The following is a 15,524-nucleotide window of genomic DNA, read 5'->3' as shown; positions in this document are numbered from 1 at the left end:
CCAACTTTCCGTTTGGAAATTGATTGAAACAACATAGTTTATTTTCAGTAGAAACTGAATTTAAATATGCCAGACCACATGTTTCAGGGCTTCTCTGATGTCTCCTAGGAGTCACTTTTCAGATAACCTGTGCTCCCATTCTTCCATCTGGGCAAAGCTGGGCTGAACTTTCTGTATAGTTTCTGTGCCTCATGATCTTGTTGTACATCTTGCCTCATTTACTTAAGTAATTCAATCTTATAACACTTGCTGGGTGGGAAAATTTTTCATTTTTTGTAAGAATAAACATTCAGCAGAAAGCGGACACACATTTTGCAAAACCTCATAAAGAGAAATACTGAAACTGTTTTGTTAGAAAACATTTGACCTGATATAACAATCCCTTTAAAGCCTGAGACCCTCTTGACCTCCATTAGAAATAGAAACGTACAGAGAATTGATCCTTGTTGTACAATCAACATTTCTTTTGTCTTAGTCTTTCAATGGCAAGTTTCACAATGATGTCTTCTAATTAAAAAGTATTGATTAGTACTAGAGATGCTTGACTGTATTTTCTATCAACACAATGTTGTTAAGAAAATGACTGGTTAAAATAACATTCACACCCAGGGCTACTGCAGTTCATATACCTTGCCAATCAAGAAAAAATGGTTTCTTTCACTTATGTAAATTATTATATATATTTTTTTCATCTAAAGTGCAAGTCTGTACAATGCACATTGCCAGTTCTGTACAATGCATATTGCCAGTTTCTTTAGCTTGCATATAAGCACACAAAATATGCATGTAGGCTTATGAAAATATCAGTTGAGTTTACTAAATGGTAAAGTGACAGTTTCTAGTCTTCTGTATGAAATCTGATCCAAAAGTATTTACATGGTCCATCTGAGGTATACCTGGAGTTGTGTCTGAAAGTTAGTGTACTAATAACAGTGATGGTGGATTGGGGAAAATTGCTTATTTTTTTTTTTTTCTCCTAGTGATTGGTTTTCAACTGACCATGAAGGGAAAGCAAATCACTGAATATGTAACAGGGTGGTGAACAATCGAGTGTAGGACTTGTAGGCAAAATATTATAGCTACTGCTTTTTTTTTTTTTTTTTTTTTTTTTTTTTTGTGGTGATGCAAGTTAGAGACCATGAGAGATGCAAGATGCAACAGAAAGCTTGAAGATTGGGAAACCTGATAGTTTCATCTCCTCTTCTTTCATTATCTGTGACACCAAAAGAAGTGAATAGATGAAATTTTAAACATCGCAGAGTTGCTTGTGTCTGACATGTAAAAATATGTGCAAAAAGCTGGAACTCTGTTGGGAAAGCTGACATTTCCTAGTGAACCTTGATACTGGCAAGAAAATTGACAAAACTTTAAAAAGGGAACACTTAAAAATGGTTTCTCTTGCAAGAGATTTACTATATCTTTAAAATTATTCTGTAACTAATGATATGCCAAATGGCAAGACTACATTTAACAGTAAAAATCTAAGTGGACCTTTAGTTACGCTTTTAGTGCAAGATCTGGTACAAACTCAATTACATACCTCAATAGCATATCAAAACACCTGTAACTTGTCATTAATAATGCCGTCACTTTAAATCATTGAGCTGGAGGAAGATGATGGGGCAGTGATTTAATCTTTCTGGAAATAAAAAGTTTTTGAAGGGAAAATTAATCTCACTGTATGTGAAGATTTCATTTTCTGTTCTGAGTATAATAAAAGCAGCAATTTATTCAAAAAAGGTTCACAGATTTCTAAATGAATTATTGGAATACTTGCTTCCTAAGTCAGCTAAATGACTTATTGATTAAATTCATCACAACATGTTTATATATAATTTTTATTTGGTGAGTTATAGAAGAGTCTTACTAAATGAATACAGCCTGTTTTGTTTCAGAAGGACAGCTGTCATCACAAAAAAAAAAAGAAAAAAAAGAAAAAAAAAAGATATTAATTGCAGAATTTAATTTAAAGAACAAAACAAAACAAATACACTTTTCCTTTAAATCAGACCTGAATATATTGTATGATTAAGGTTGATTAATTTTCTCTAAAGGACCTGAAATAGATATGCGTCTAATATGGCTCAAGTATATTTCATACAGTCCAAACACATAGCAATTGCCTCTTTTGTTTGGCACCCCAGAGAACATCAGAAAGCATTTCTTTACTGTGTGGCTGAGTGAGCAGTGGCATGGGCTACCCAGAGATGTTATGATGCCACCATACTTGAAGATCTTCAAAAGTGGTCTGAACATTGTCCTGGGTCGTGGACTAGGTAGCTCTGCTTGAGCAGGGGGACTGGATGACATGACTGCCAAAGGTCCCTTCCCACATCAGCCTTTCTATGATTCTGTTATCTCTGTGTGAACATAGCACAAGGAAGGAAGAGAAGGAGAGAGCTGATGAGAGAGGATAAGGGGAAACTTCTTGTGTTAGTATACTTTTTGAATATTCTGATCGTAAAAGTTAGCTAACAACCTGGTGCAATAGACCTTAATGGTATGCTGCATAGGACAGTTGTGTGCTAGCAGTAATGGAAGCCAATTTTCCCAAATGGACAAATTATGTTGAAGATGATCTATCTTGAGACCTCCATAGGAGAACTATTATCAGCAGACTTTCCAACAGTAAAAAAATTTCTCCAAGATTTTGAAGTCTTACCAAAATCCAATGACTGCCTTGTTTCCTTACAAGCACTACTTTCCATTTATGGATTATTTTGGTGGTGCCAGTGTGGGTGAAGGGAGAAATATGTTTTCTCTCCTTTCCTCCTTGATTCTTCTTTTCCTTACAAGAAATGAACAGGGTGACTTATTTCCTACTCTGTGACTCTTGGTCTATGTTCAAGCTTCAGAAACTTAGCCACTTTGTCCTGTAGCTTCCTTCCAGCTTGCATGTCCAGGTTTCCTTCTTGTAGGTAGTGGATATGGTGAGCAACTATTTCTCACTGTGATAAGGAACTGGGATGAGGGCAGGGAACTTGGGAAACCCTTGGAGCCATAGCTGGATTGATGTATGTTAACTCATTTCCTCCTGCAATAGTCAAGAGCTCATGTTTCTGGAATGACTTTATAGATAGTTCCTCCATTTCCATACTGACAAGTAGGTTAGAAAAGTCCTTCGAGTCCTTTTAATGTGTCCTTAATCATCATGGGTGGCATGGGTGGTTTCCAATGTGTCCCTCCTCCCCCCATTTTTTTTTTTAACTGATATCATGGTTATTATTTTATAGAGCAGTAACATCCTAAAGAACAAAACTAGAGTGTTACCATTGTCAGCTTGTCAATTGTCAGTGTCTTTTCATATTTATTTATTTTGAGCAATATGCCTTTTGTATATTTTTAAAACACGGTCTTTATTCTTGTTTAAAATAAGGTTACTGGTCTTTCAAATATGAGGAATTTCTTAGTCCCATCTGGGCTCAAGGTGTTAAAAGCTCTGCACAACAATCTCCTCTCCTACATCATTGCAATTTTCTAGCTTTAATTCCTATAATTTCATTGGTCCATTTGGTCAAGAGATAGTCTTGCATTCACCTGAATGTTTCGTTTCCCACCTCTGATAGGTGTGATGTATGTTAGCTGCTCACCTCACATGTTTGAATAGCTGAGGACCTTCTGGGGTGCACACAGGTGACCCTCTTTCCATCACTACCACCTCTTACTGTCCATTTTAGACAAATATTTTCTTTGGGGTTTAGAAAATCTATAGTGAGGTTCCGCTGTTCTTTCTCAAGAAAATAATAATAATAAAAGCATTTTTTTTTATTCTATAAACCGAAAAAAACCCATACATTTCAAAAAAAAAAAAAAAAGGAAAAAAATAATTTAAAGGAGAGATTAGAGAGACTGAGTTGTTTTCCCTTCCCTTCCCTTCCCTTCCCTTCCCTTCCCTTCCCTTCCCTTCCCTTCCCTTCCCTTCCCTTCCCTTCCCTTCCCTTCCCTTCCCTTCCCTTCCCTTCCCTTCCCTTCCCTTCCCTTCCCTTCCCTTCCCTTCCCTTCCCTTCCCTTCCCTTCCCTTCCCTTCCCTTCCCTTCCCTTATATTTTCATATTTATCTGTGTAAATTTAGTGTGACTTTTGTATTGAAATTATGCAATAATGCTGTATGGTACTTGCGTCTGATTATTCACTGTTATACTGAACTATTTTCTGTTTTTACTTTTATTTTTTTTTTAATCTATTGAGATTGGAATTTCAGCAAAGGAAGTCAAACAATCATATTTCTACTGGATCCTGTGCGAGCACCCTGATTCTGGCATTCAAACTGATTAACAAAATAACATTTATACTAATTTCATCCAACTTCCTAATTTTTGCTTCTGTTTTTGTTGTTGTTGTTGTTGTTAGCTGTTGTTTGTTTGAGAAGGGTGAGACAGTTAACTACTGAGCTTTGGAATTATGATCTTTATTTTCAATCTATTTGTTCAAATTTCCCACCTGTATAGAAGGGTATTATGAATTAAAGTTTCAGTTTCAGTTGACACCTAGTTCATTACTGATGTTTCATTTTTCCTCTTGATTGTCTCAGCTTTCCTCCCCTTAGTCCCATCCTCCCTGCTTTTCTCCCCATTTATCTTTGTTATCAGATTATGGGCACTTCCTTGCCAGTTCCCTCTTCCTTCTCCTCCTGTCCATCTCTGTCCTTCCTGGAACTCTGATGCAATATAAATTATATACAAAATATGAGGGGAGAACACCATCAGGCGATCTGCGAACACAAATGGCAGCATGGCTGGCCCTTTTCCATAGAGCTATTTGTACACTGGGGATGTTTCTCCCCATCTTCCCCAGAGCATTGCCTGTTCTTGCTCCAAAGGGAAGAAAAGACACTTTGGGTCCATGGCTATAAAGCCTGATCTTGATGAAACAAAAGGGGGCAGTTAGAATAAGTTCATTGCTAAACCATATGGAACATGTTCTGGAAAAACAAATTGCATTAAGCTGGGGAAAATGCAGCTGTGCAGCTCTTTGGCACATGGAGCACAAGCCCTACCTGATGCCAATTCTGCTTTGTGTACATACTGTACAGCTGAGAGAGAACACATAACACATTATATGGTGTGCTGAATTATCACCTCGTTCAAATCTCTAGGCAGACGTTTAGCTACATGTACCCTTTCAACTCTGTACCAGGTCATGACCAGTAACAGAATGATACCTTGCTGGAGCCAAATGTGTTAAAAACAAAGTTAATCAATTTAATGTGAGTTGAAGCAAAGAGACAAGAGAAACAGTTTAGTTAATTACAAATTTTAAGTGTAGTTACTCACTGAAGACTTGAAGCTTGACTTACATTCAGGGTTGCTGCAACTTATTTATGGTTACAGAGCTGGCAAAAAGTAGCATAACAAGGTCAGTTGAAGAACATGGCCACCTTCAAAATAAGTTGCTGAAGACAACCTAACAGGGCAGACTGGTATTTTAGAAGAGGGTAAACAAAATACTTAGCATCCACATCAGGATGAGTTTTTGTTCTGAGTTGGTTTGTATTTCAGAAAACAAAAGCAAGATTTTGATGGTGACTTTGTCAGGCCTGTAGGCTGTACAGAAAAGTGCAGGTAGCTCATCATGTGAACACTCTGCTGACAGCTACAACAGCATAAACCACATCCCTTTTCTCTGACAGGCAGAGGGGTCCTTTCTTCCCTCTGTAGCCCAAGGCTTGCCAAGGAGTGATATAAGTAGGAATACTACATAACAGGGTGTTTTGTTAGCATCCTGCATGTGTTAAAGTTGCCAGTCTTACAGCTGTGAAAGAAAGGTTATTGCAAGCATTATGTACCAGCTTTGTCTGGAGAACACATTTTCTGCAATGTGTAACAACTTCATCTTTTAGCTGAGATCAGGAAAAAGTCTAATGGAGCCTCCAAAAGCTACAATTCAAGCAGAGAACTTAGTCTTTTGGGGAAAATATTTGTTAAACCCTCCAAGTGAAGCTTTCATAAAGTTCTCAGGTGAAGCTTTCAAGAGCCACAATAGTTTCAGAATCAAAATATTAAGGTCATGTATCCATACAGTTAAAACCTTTGCTGAGAACAAAGTTTAGATGACTAATATTTTTCCATGCTAAATGTAGGAAGGTGGAAACCACATTCTTTGCCACATATTGTTAGTACAAAAGAGCTGATGAAGCATGACCAATCAAGGATCAGAGAAAAAGAATACATAATGTTTAGAGGAGCCCAAGAGAATATACTAGTAAAGAATATGAGCAACTTCTGTTTCTCAGTGGATCAGTGATAGCATGGGATCACTATACTGAGAGTCTGATTAATAATTTACAGCCGTGTTCTATATTCTGTAGAAAACCATTTTGTATGAACTTGGGTTTCATTAATGTAAATGAGAAAACAAACAAACAAACAAACAAAAACAACCAACAACTCTACAATCATCTTTATTTAGAGACTAGTTATTTGTTGTTATGGAGGGTGCCTAAGCTTGGGTGGAGTGCTGGCTCCAATGCATATTTGCTGGTGGGGATATCAACAGTAAAATCTGTAGCAGAGAGGTGTGAATGTTCATGCATGGAATGCAAGGGAGATTTAAGAAAACAGTATTGTATAAAACACTAACCGTATGGTTGTTGAGCAAATGCAATGAATATGTTTAGCTACATGTCACAAAACAGAAAAAAAAAAAAAAAAACTGTTACTTGATAAAATATCTTTTAATTAACTCTTACTTACCCCTTCTTTTGGGTAGTTAAAGTGGCCACATGCCTGTCTTGGTGAGACTGGCAGTGAAACCCCTGGTTAGCTCTTTCACATGAGTGCCAGGTATTAGGTTCTACTTGGTCCTTGCTCTTACAGCATGTTTCAATAGCACTGGGCCAGGATGCTTGTGTGTGTTCAGTCCAGGTTTAGTTCCAGGAGGAGTGAGAAGGATACAGAATGTAAAGTGTTTGTGGGGAAGAGCCTCACTGACCCCCAGGCAGGACCCAACCCTGGTTATATGAAGAAACTGTGAGTGATGTGGAATTGCAGTTACTTCTTTTGCTGTAAGGTAGTGAAGTCCCTATATGGAAAATGTATTTCTTGCGCTGTAAGTAATTCTAAGATCAACAAAATAAAATGTGTGAAAAATACAAAACTGTTAAAATAAGACAAAATTCTTGTCTGATTTTAGAAGACTCTTCAGTGGGTGAGTTATTATTTGGGGGACTTCAATTTCCAGACATCTGTTGGGTGAACAACTTGGCCAGGCACGTGCAGTCCAAACGGTTCCTACAATACCCTGAAGACAATTTCTGATGCAGGTGGTGGAAGGGCTGATGAGGCAGGGAGTGTTCCTGGACCTTGCCTTTACCAACAGGGATGGGCTTGTTAGGGATGTGAAGGTTGGGGGCAGCTTGGGATGCAGCAACCATGAGATGGTGGAGTTCAAGATGGAACTTGGTGGAAGAAGAGCCTCTTCCAGGACCTGCTTGGGAGTATCTCATGGGCTAGGTTGCTAGAAGGCAAGGGTGCATGTGAGAGCTGGGCTACATTTAAACAGCACTTCTTCCAAGCTCAGGATCGGTGCATCCCTAAGAATAGGAAATCAAGGAAGGGGAGCAGGAAACCTGAGTGGATGAGCAAGGAGCTCATCGATAAGATCAAAAGGAAGAGGAAGGTTTATGAAATGTGGAAAAAGGGCCTATCCTCTTCGGAGGAGTATAGAAGTGTTGTCAGGGCCTGCAGGGACGCAACAAGGAAGGCTAAAGCCCACCTAGAAATGAGGCTTTCAAAAGAGATAAAAGATAATAAGAAGGTTTTTTTTTTTGTTTTGTTTTTTTTTTTTTTTGTTTTTTTTTTTGTTTTTTTTTTTTTTTTTAAGTACGTAAACAGTAAAAGGAAGACTAGGGATCATGTGGGTCCCTTGCTGAATGAGGGAGGTGTCTTGGTAATGGGAGACTCTAAGCATACAAAGATACTAGATACTGTATGCTTTCTTTGCTTCAGTCTTTGCTTAAAGGACTTCCCCCCCCCCCCACCCCCCCCCATGGACTCCTCGACCCTGGAAAAAGAGTCTGGGAAGTGGAGATCTCTCCCCTAGTTGACAAGGAAGTGGTTTGGGGGTGTCTGAGTGGGCTCAACGCACACAAATCCATGGGTCTTGATAGGATGCATCCACGTGTGCTAAAGGAGTTGGCAGAGGTGATTGCTGAACCGCTCTCTATCATCTTTGAAAGGTCCTGGAGAACAGGAGAGGTGCCTGAAGATTGGAGGATAGCCAATGTCACTCTGGTCTTCAAGAAGGGCAAGAAGGAGGATCCGGGAAACTACAGGCCAGTCAGTCTCATCTCTGTTCCTGAAAAGCTGTTGGAACAACTTGTTCTGGATGCCATCTCCAAGCAATTGGAAAAGAAGAAGGTTATGAGGAGTAGTCAGCATGGATTAACCACGGGGAAGTCATGCTTGACCAACCTCGTTGCCTTCTATGATGGCATCACCAGCTGGGTAGATGAGAGGAGAGCAGTGGATGTCATCTACCTTGACTTTAGCAGGCTTTCAGTACTGTCTCCCATGACATCTTGATAAGAAAGCTGAGAAAGTGTGGGATAGAGGAGTTGACAGTAAAGTGGGTTGAGAACTGGCTGACTGGCCAAGCTCAAAGGGTGGTGATTGGCGGTGCAGATTCTGGCTGGTGACCTGTGACTAGTGGTGCTCCCCAGGGGTTGGTGCTGGGTCTGGTCTTGTTCAACATCTTCATCGACGACCTTGGTGAGGGAATAGTGTCTGCCCTCAGCAAGTATGCTGATGACACAAAGCTGGGAGGAGTGGCTGACACTCCAGAAGGCTGTGCTGCCATTCAATGAGACCTGGACAGGCTGGAGAGATGGGTAGGAAGAAACCAAATGAGGTTTAATAAGAGCAAGTGTAGAGTCCTGCACCTTGGAAGGAACAACCACATGTATCAGTACAGGTTGGGGGATGACCTGCTGGAAAGGAGCTCTGAGGAGAAGAACCTGGGGGTCCTGGTGGATGACAGGTTGACCATGAGCCAGCAGTGTGCCCTCATGGCCAAGAGGGCCAATGGTATCCTGGCATGCATTAAAAGGAGTGTGGCCAGCAGGTCAAGAGAGGTGATCCTCCCCCTCTACTCTGCCCTGGGGAGGCCTCACCTGGAGTACTGTGTCCAGTTCTGGGCTCCCTGGTACAAAAAAGACAGGGATCTCCTGGAAAGAGTCCAGCGGAGGGCCACAAAGATGATATGGAGACGGGAGAATCTTCCTTATGAGGAAAGGCTGAGAGGCCTGGGTCTGTTCAGTCTTGAGGAAAGAAGACCTGGGACGGGGAAACCCTGGCTGCACGTACAGACTGGGCGATGAGATGCTGGAGAGCAGCCTAGAAGAGAGGGATCTGGGGGTCGTGGTAGACAGCAAGTTGAATATGAGCCAGCAGTGTGCCCTGGCAGCCAGGAGGGCCAACCGTGTCCTGGGGTGCATCAAGCATGGCATTGCTAGTAGGTCAAGGGAGGTGATTGTCCCGCTCTACTCTGCGGTGGTGCGGCCTCACCTCGAGTACTGTGTGCAGTTCTGGGCACCACAGTATAAAAAGGACATGAAACTGTTGGAAAGTGTCCAGAGGAGGGCTACGAAGATGGTGAAAGGCCTGGAGGGGAAGACGTACGAAGAACGGCTGAGGTCACTGGGCCTGTTCAGCCTGGAGAAGAGGAGGCTGAGGGGAGACCTCATCACAGTCTACAACTTCCTCGTAAGGGGGTGTCGAGAGGCAGGAGACCTTTTCTCCATTAACACCAGTGACAGGACCCGCGGGAATGGGGTTAAGCTGAGGCAGGGGAAATTTAGGCTTGACATCAGGAGGGGGTTCTTCACAGAGAGGGTGGTTGCACACTGGAACAGGCTCCCCAGGGAAGTGGTCACTGCACCGAGCCTGTCTGAATTTAAGAAGAGATTGGACTGTGCACTTAGTCACATGGTCTGAACTTTTGGGTAGACCTGTGCGGTGTCAAGAGTTGGACTTGATGATCTTTAAGGGTCCCTTCCAACTCAGGATATTCTATGATTCTATGATTCTAAGACTGAGAGGGGATCTCATCAATTTGTATAAATACTTGATGTGTGGGAGACAGCGGGATTTGGCCAACCTCTTTTCAGTGGTTTGTGGGGACAGGACAAGGAGTAATGGTCACAAGCTAGAGCACAGGAAGTTCCGCACCAACATGCGAAAGAACTTCACAGTGAGGATGACAGAACACTGGAACAGACTGCCAAGGAGGTTGTGAAGTCTCCTTCTCTGGAAATATTTAAGGCCCGTCTGGACGCCTACCTGCGTAGCCTGCTCTAAAGAACCTGCTTTGTCCGGGGGGTTGGACCCAATGATCTTTCAAGGTCCTTTCCAACCCCTTCAATTCTCTGATTCTGTATTCTGTGATTAAACATTCCAATGAATATTTGAGACTGTAAAGGCTTATATGTTTTTCCGTTCAGATATTCAGAGCTGACACTTATTCTGAAATCTTAGGTTAAGGTTTTTTTTTTTTTTTTTTTTTTTTTTTCCCCAATCTTAACATTTCAAGGTTCATTTTGTGTTTCTCAGTTTTCATACATATCCTGTAGTGCAAATTTATGTTTTTGACTGGTATGAATTAAGGCCTAATAATTTCAATTGAAACAGGATATATGGAGTCAAACCTGTAGTGTGAAAAGTCTTTCCTGGGAGAATGAAGTGAAACATTTTTAACATTGTGAGTGTTAATTAAATTATTTTTAAATAATTTACACACAGCACAGATGCGGGAAGGATTTTATTTCTATCATAAAGTATATTAGGCTTTTTTTTTTTTTTTTTTAATTATCAGTGAGAAAATATTTTAATAAGAAAATTTTCAACTTACCTGTGCTATTTGCCTCTTAAGACATTTAACAGTTCAGCAGGTATTCTGGAGAAACAAGGTAGCTCTCAGAAATACATGGCAGAATTCAACAAATATTGGAAAAGATACCCAGCTTGACTGAAAGTTTATGTCCATCAAATAACGGCACTAACCTATTTTAAAAAGAGTAGAAGATCCAGCCTTGCTGTTTGTAGTAGCAGAGCAATTGATTTATAAAGCTGAAAACTTGCAATGGAGAATTTGACTTTATGGGCTAATGTACAGCAACACTGAGAATGAGAAAATAAGATAAAATAAAATGTTGGATATCGTTGTAATGTAGTATATTATCTAGCAAGTAACCTTAAATGAACTATATTTTTACACTGAAAAGATAAAGCTTCTTTTTTCCAACAGGAAAGAGAAGAAACTGTGGTGACTTTTTTTTTTTTTTTTTTGTTCCTAATGTTCCCTCAGTGGCTCGAATCTGTTCCTGTGTCAAATTTAGCTATTTTTTCAGGCAGCTAATTTATCAGAACAGTATTGTGTTTTCAGCTGAGTTTCTTTCAAATTAGCAGCTACAGAAAATATTAATGTAGGCAAAATTGAATGAAACCAGTATCAGATGATGAGTTCAGATATTTTTGTAGCTTTAGGCAGACATCACTGTGAGGGTTCCTTATGCCACACTTTTGCACAAATATAGCTTGACATTCAAATTGTATGTTGGGACTCATAGAACAGTAGTTCTTTTGTAAACATTTGAAGGATGGATGTATGAGCATTTTGTTTCAACCAGAGTTAATGTTCTTTTTTTTTTTATTATTATTATTTTTTATTTTTAATGTTTGTTTTGTTTGTAGTTAATATGATATTTTTCTAAATTCCCTGGCTTCCACACTACTCTAGTACTCACAGAAGTAAATTTATGATTGTGGTAAGTAGACAGAAAATATCTCTCTTCTCATTGTATGTATTTTGTTTTAAGACTGTTCTTATCTCCAAGTAAGCACACATCTGCAGACCCTTCAAAGCTATCGTAGGAGATGTACTTCTTTCTCCTTTCTCAGGTAAATAAATCTGTCTCCTGAAAAATGATTTTTTCATCCTTCCACCTCTCAAGAAACTTAGGATGTAGTTCATGTGTAAAGCAGTGTCAACCCTTAAATTCCATGTCAGTCATCTAATTTTCTGTAACTCTTGTTTGCAAGGGATATGAGAAGCAGTACAACTTTGCATGGAGGTGTGGTTATTTTTTCTAATGTTTTTCAAAGTCCACTTCAACTGTGATAAGAATTAACCTGCTTATAAAATCTTTATTATGATTTAGCTACAGTTTCAGTATTATTCTTGGATTTGAAATGTACACAGACTCATCAGCCAGAATGCCTTTCTCTGGAACACATTTTTTTTCAGTTTCAGACCAGAAACTGTAGTAACCTCTGTTTCTCTGCAGGTCTGTCACCATATTTTATTTATTTATTTATATAAATCCAATTTTGTTGCACAGATACATTCTAGACTGCAGATTCAGTAATGTTAGAAGATCTTTGTAGGCTTAAGACATGTCATTACAAACATAAAATGATCAGATGTATTTGAGTCCAAATAGTTCTCAGTTCTTGAATCTTCCATCAATATTCTGTTTTTTAAACAGCTCATTTGGAAGTGAGCCTAGTGTGCTGACTTTATCAAAAGTATTACGTGCATATTCATTGAGGCACATACTGTCCTTATCCATAGCAAAAAATGATGCTGCACAGCCAAGACCATCTTATAAGTTGCAGGTGCACTGTTTATAGCTGCTGGATTTCTGCATTGGAAATTCAGATTAGTGTTGTTCATACGCAGAGACTGATGCTTTAGGAAAATACCAGCTTTGCTGAATGTGCAGTAAACACTGCTGAAAACTTCAGACTTGCTGTACTTCAGCAGAGTCCAGAGAACATGGGGTTTGTGTAAGTTCACCTGCACATGTAAGGTGCATTTTCAACACTGGTGTAGATTGAACCTCTTGTGTCCTGTGCACACTGGAATCACTGCTCATGGGCATAAGCAAAACTATTTATCTAGCACTACCGTGTGTCCAGAAGCCTAGCTGGAGCTTCTGCTCTGTTCTCTTCTAAGACTTGTGGATATTCAAGGCAAATATACTGCATCAGGTGTTGCTAACCCTGGGCTGATGCTCATTATTAAATCTACAGCTTACACCAAGATGGGTCAATTACATACTATTACATAACAATTACATACTACTACCAGCTTTAAAGTGCCTTGTATACATAAGAATACATGGATAAATTTGTTCAAGAGTCACATTAAAGCATAAAGTATACTACCCATTGAGGATGTGGACTTTTGACCAGTGTCAACTCAAGCTGGCTCCTGATGAATGTACAAGTATGATATTATATGCTAGCAGGAATCATCTTTACACTTATGAAAGTTTGTTGTTTGACATCATGGTGCCACATAGTTTCATCACTCTTTGCAAATTTTGTTTGCACAAAACTAAGTTATCTTTGAGTTCCTTACTTGAGAGTAGGTTCTGGCAACTTTCTGGCAATCTAGCTGTCTCTTTGTATAAATGTTCAAACTTGAAAAAACCTTACACAAGGACTGTGACACCTGAACTGATCTCTATCGTGAAACCTTGGCTGAAAATGTTATTATAGAGTGCAGCTGGGGGAAACACTTGTTAGTTATTTGCCACAAGAAGCTATAGATAACTGTTATGACCTTGAACATAACTTTCAAATGAGCATAGAGTGATGTAGAAATAAATACATCTCCATGTGAAAACAGAATGTATTTGAGCATATCTATCAGAGCCTCTGTCTATATTTATCCCCAAATGCATCTCCCCCCCACCCTGTTTCTGATGGTTAAAGTGGTGAGTTTTTTTTCTCCAAATGTAATGCTATAGTTATATGATTTTGTTTAGCTGTGCATACATTTACCTAGTCTTTTTGTTCTTCCTATACCTCTCTGAATATCTGTAAAACTGCTGGTCAGAAACATCTGCAAACTCCAGTGGTTATCTAGTTATGTCAAGACTTTGCATCAAACAACTGTGTTTTGAAAAACTAATTTTTGATCTAAGAGAGGGAATATAGTTCTTACACACACAGTTGCATTCATGTAAGGCACTATGCACAGTAAATATGGTTTAGATTAAGTTGTTATTAGGCTTTGTACACCTGAAGAAACTAATAGTAAGTATTTGTGTTACAACGCTTCCGTCTTCTGAGACTGAGAAAAAACAAGGCAAGAAACAAGTTTATTGCCAGTTGGATGTTTATTTTTTTTTAATTATTATTTTTTTTTTCCCCTCTGAATTATGATTCATTTATAGGGTATTTGTACCATTTTCAAATAACTTGACTGCAGTTGATCATGAGGAAATAATCAGGTAAAAATGTACACTCTGAAAAAGAAGACAAAGGTTCCTCACAAGAACATATTGATTTTGGTGACACCGACCTTACTGATGGTCAAGTAATGTTTGCTTGTCTGATGGTAAGTGGAAGTTGCTCACTTTTGAAATCCTGGAACAAAAGCAGAGGGGAAAAAAAACCTTTCCTTTCTATCAGTATTTTTAATTTAAAGAGCCAGTGTTCAAAAGAGATAGTGCAACATGTAGTTTATATTTTTCATTCACATTAAACAAATTTAGGATATATGCCAAAAGAACTCTCTACCAAAATTTGTCTTGATAAGAGTGAAAAACTGTCTTGCTGGAGCCTGTGGACAGTGGTGTTAAAGCAATGCTGAATACTGGGTGGATTTGTGTTAAAGATTAGGTAAGGCTTTGAACTTCCAAAATTATACTTTGAAGTGGTCCCAATACAAGGCATTTTCTCATTATAGGTGGTTTACTGGGTTTTATGTGGCAAACACTTGACATCTCCTGTAATTGCAGATTCACATGCAGTTGTCTACCACAACTGTGGCTGTGTAGTGACTTCATCCAGGTAGTGGATTTAATTCCTTTACAAGAATGAGTTTGCAAGCTGCACGAGGCATTCTTCTGACCTGATATTATAGTGAAAGGCAGGTTGGTTGAGAATGAAACTCTCAGATATCTGTCTTTATTGAATTTGACAAAAGGTAAGAAAATTAATATTAAGCCCAGGAAGGAAATAAGGATTCTGTTTTATGAAAAACAGAGGCTTTGAAATGTTTATTTTTAGTTCTACACCAATGTAAAACACCCAAAAATAATTAATGAACACACAAAAGTTGAGAATTTGGCAGAACTGAAACTTGAATCTGAATCTTTACATTTTGTGTTTTAACCGCCAAGTTACTATATACTAAATTTCTCAGCAGAAATCAGAAAAAAGGACCTTTCAGGATTTGCAGAGTCTTTCCATAAAATATCATTGAACTAGCTACAAAAACAAACAAACAAACAAACAGCAAAAAATGAATCATTTAATGTAATCATTTTATTTTATTTTATTTTATTTTATTTTATTTTATTTTATTTTATTTTATTTTATTTTATTTTATTTTATTTTATTTTATTTTATTTTATTTTATTTTATTTTATTTTAATTTAATTTAATTTAATTTAATTTAATTAGTTTAGTTTAGTTTAGTTTAGTTTAGTTTAGTTTAGTTTTTTTCTGGTTACAGTTATGCCATTTTTCCATTCAGGATTTTCACAAATATATTCACAAATATTTTCACTAATCA

Source organism: Aythya marila (genome assembly GCF_965140915.1).
Source record: "Aythya marila genome assembly, chromosome: 1".
Classification (NCBI taxonomy): domain Eukaryota; kingdom Metazoa; phylum Chordata; class Aves; order Anseriformes; family Anatidae; genus Aythya; species Aythya marila.
Note: the sequence above shows the minus strand (reverse complement) of the source record.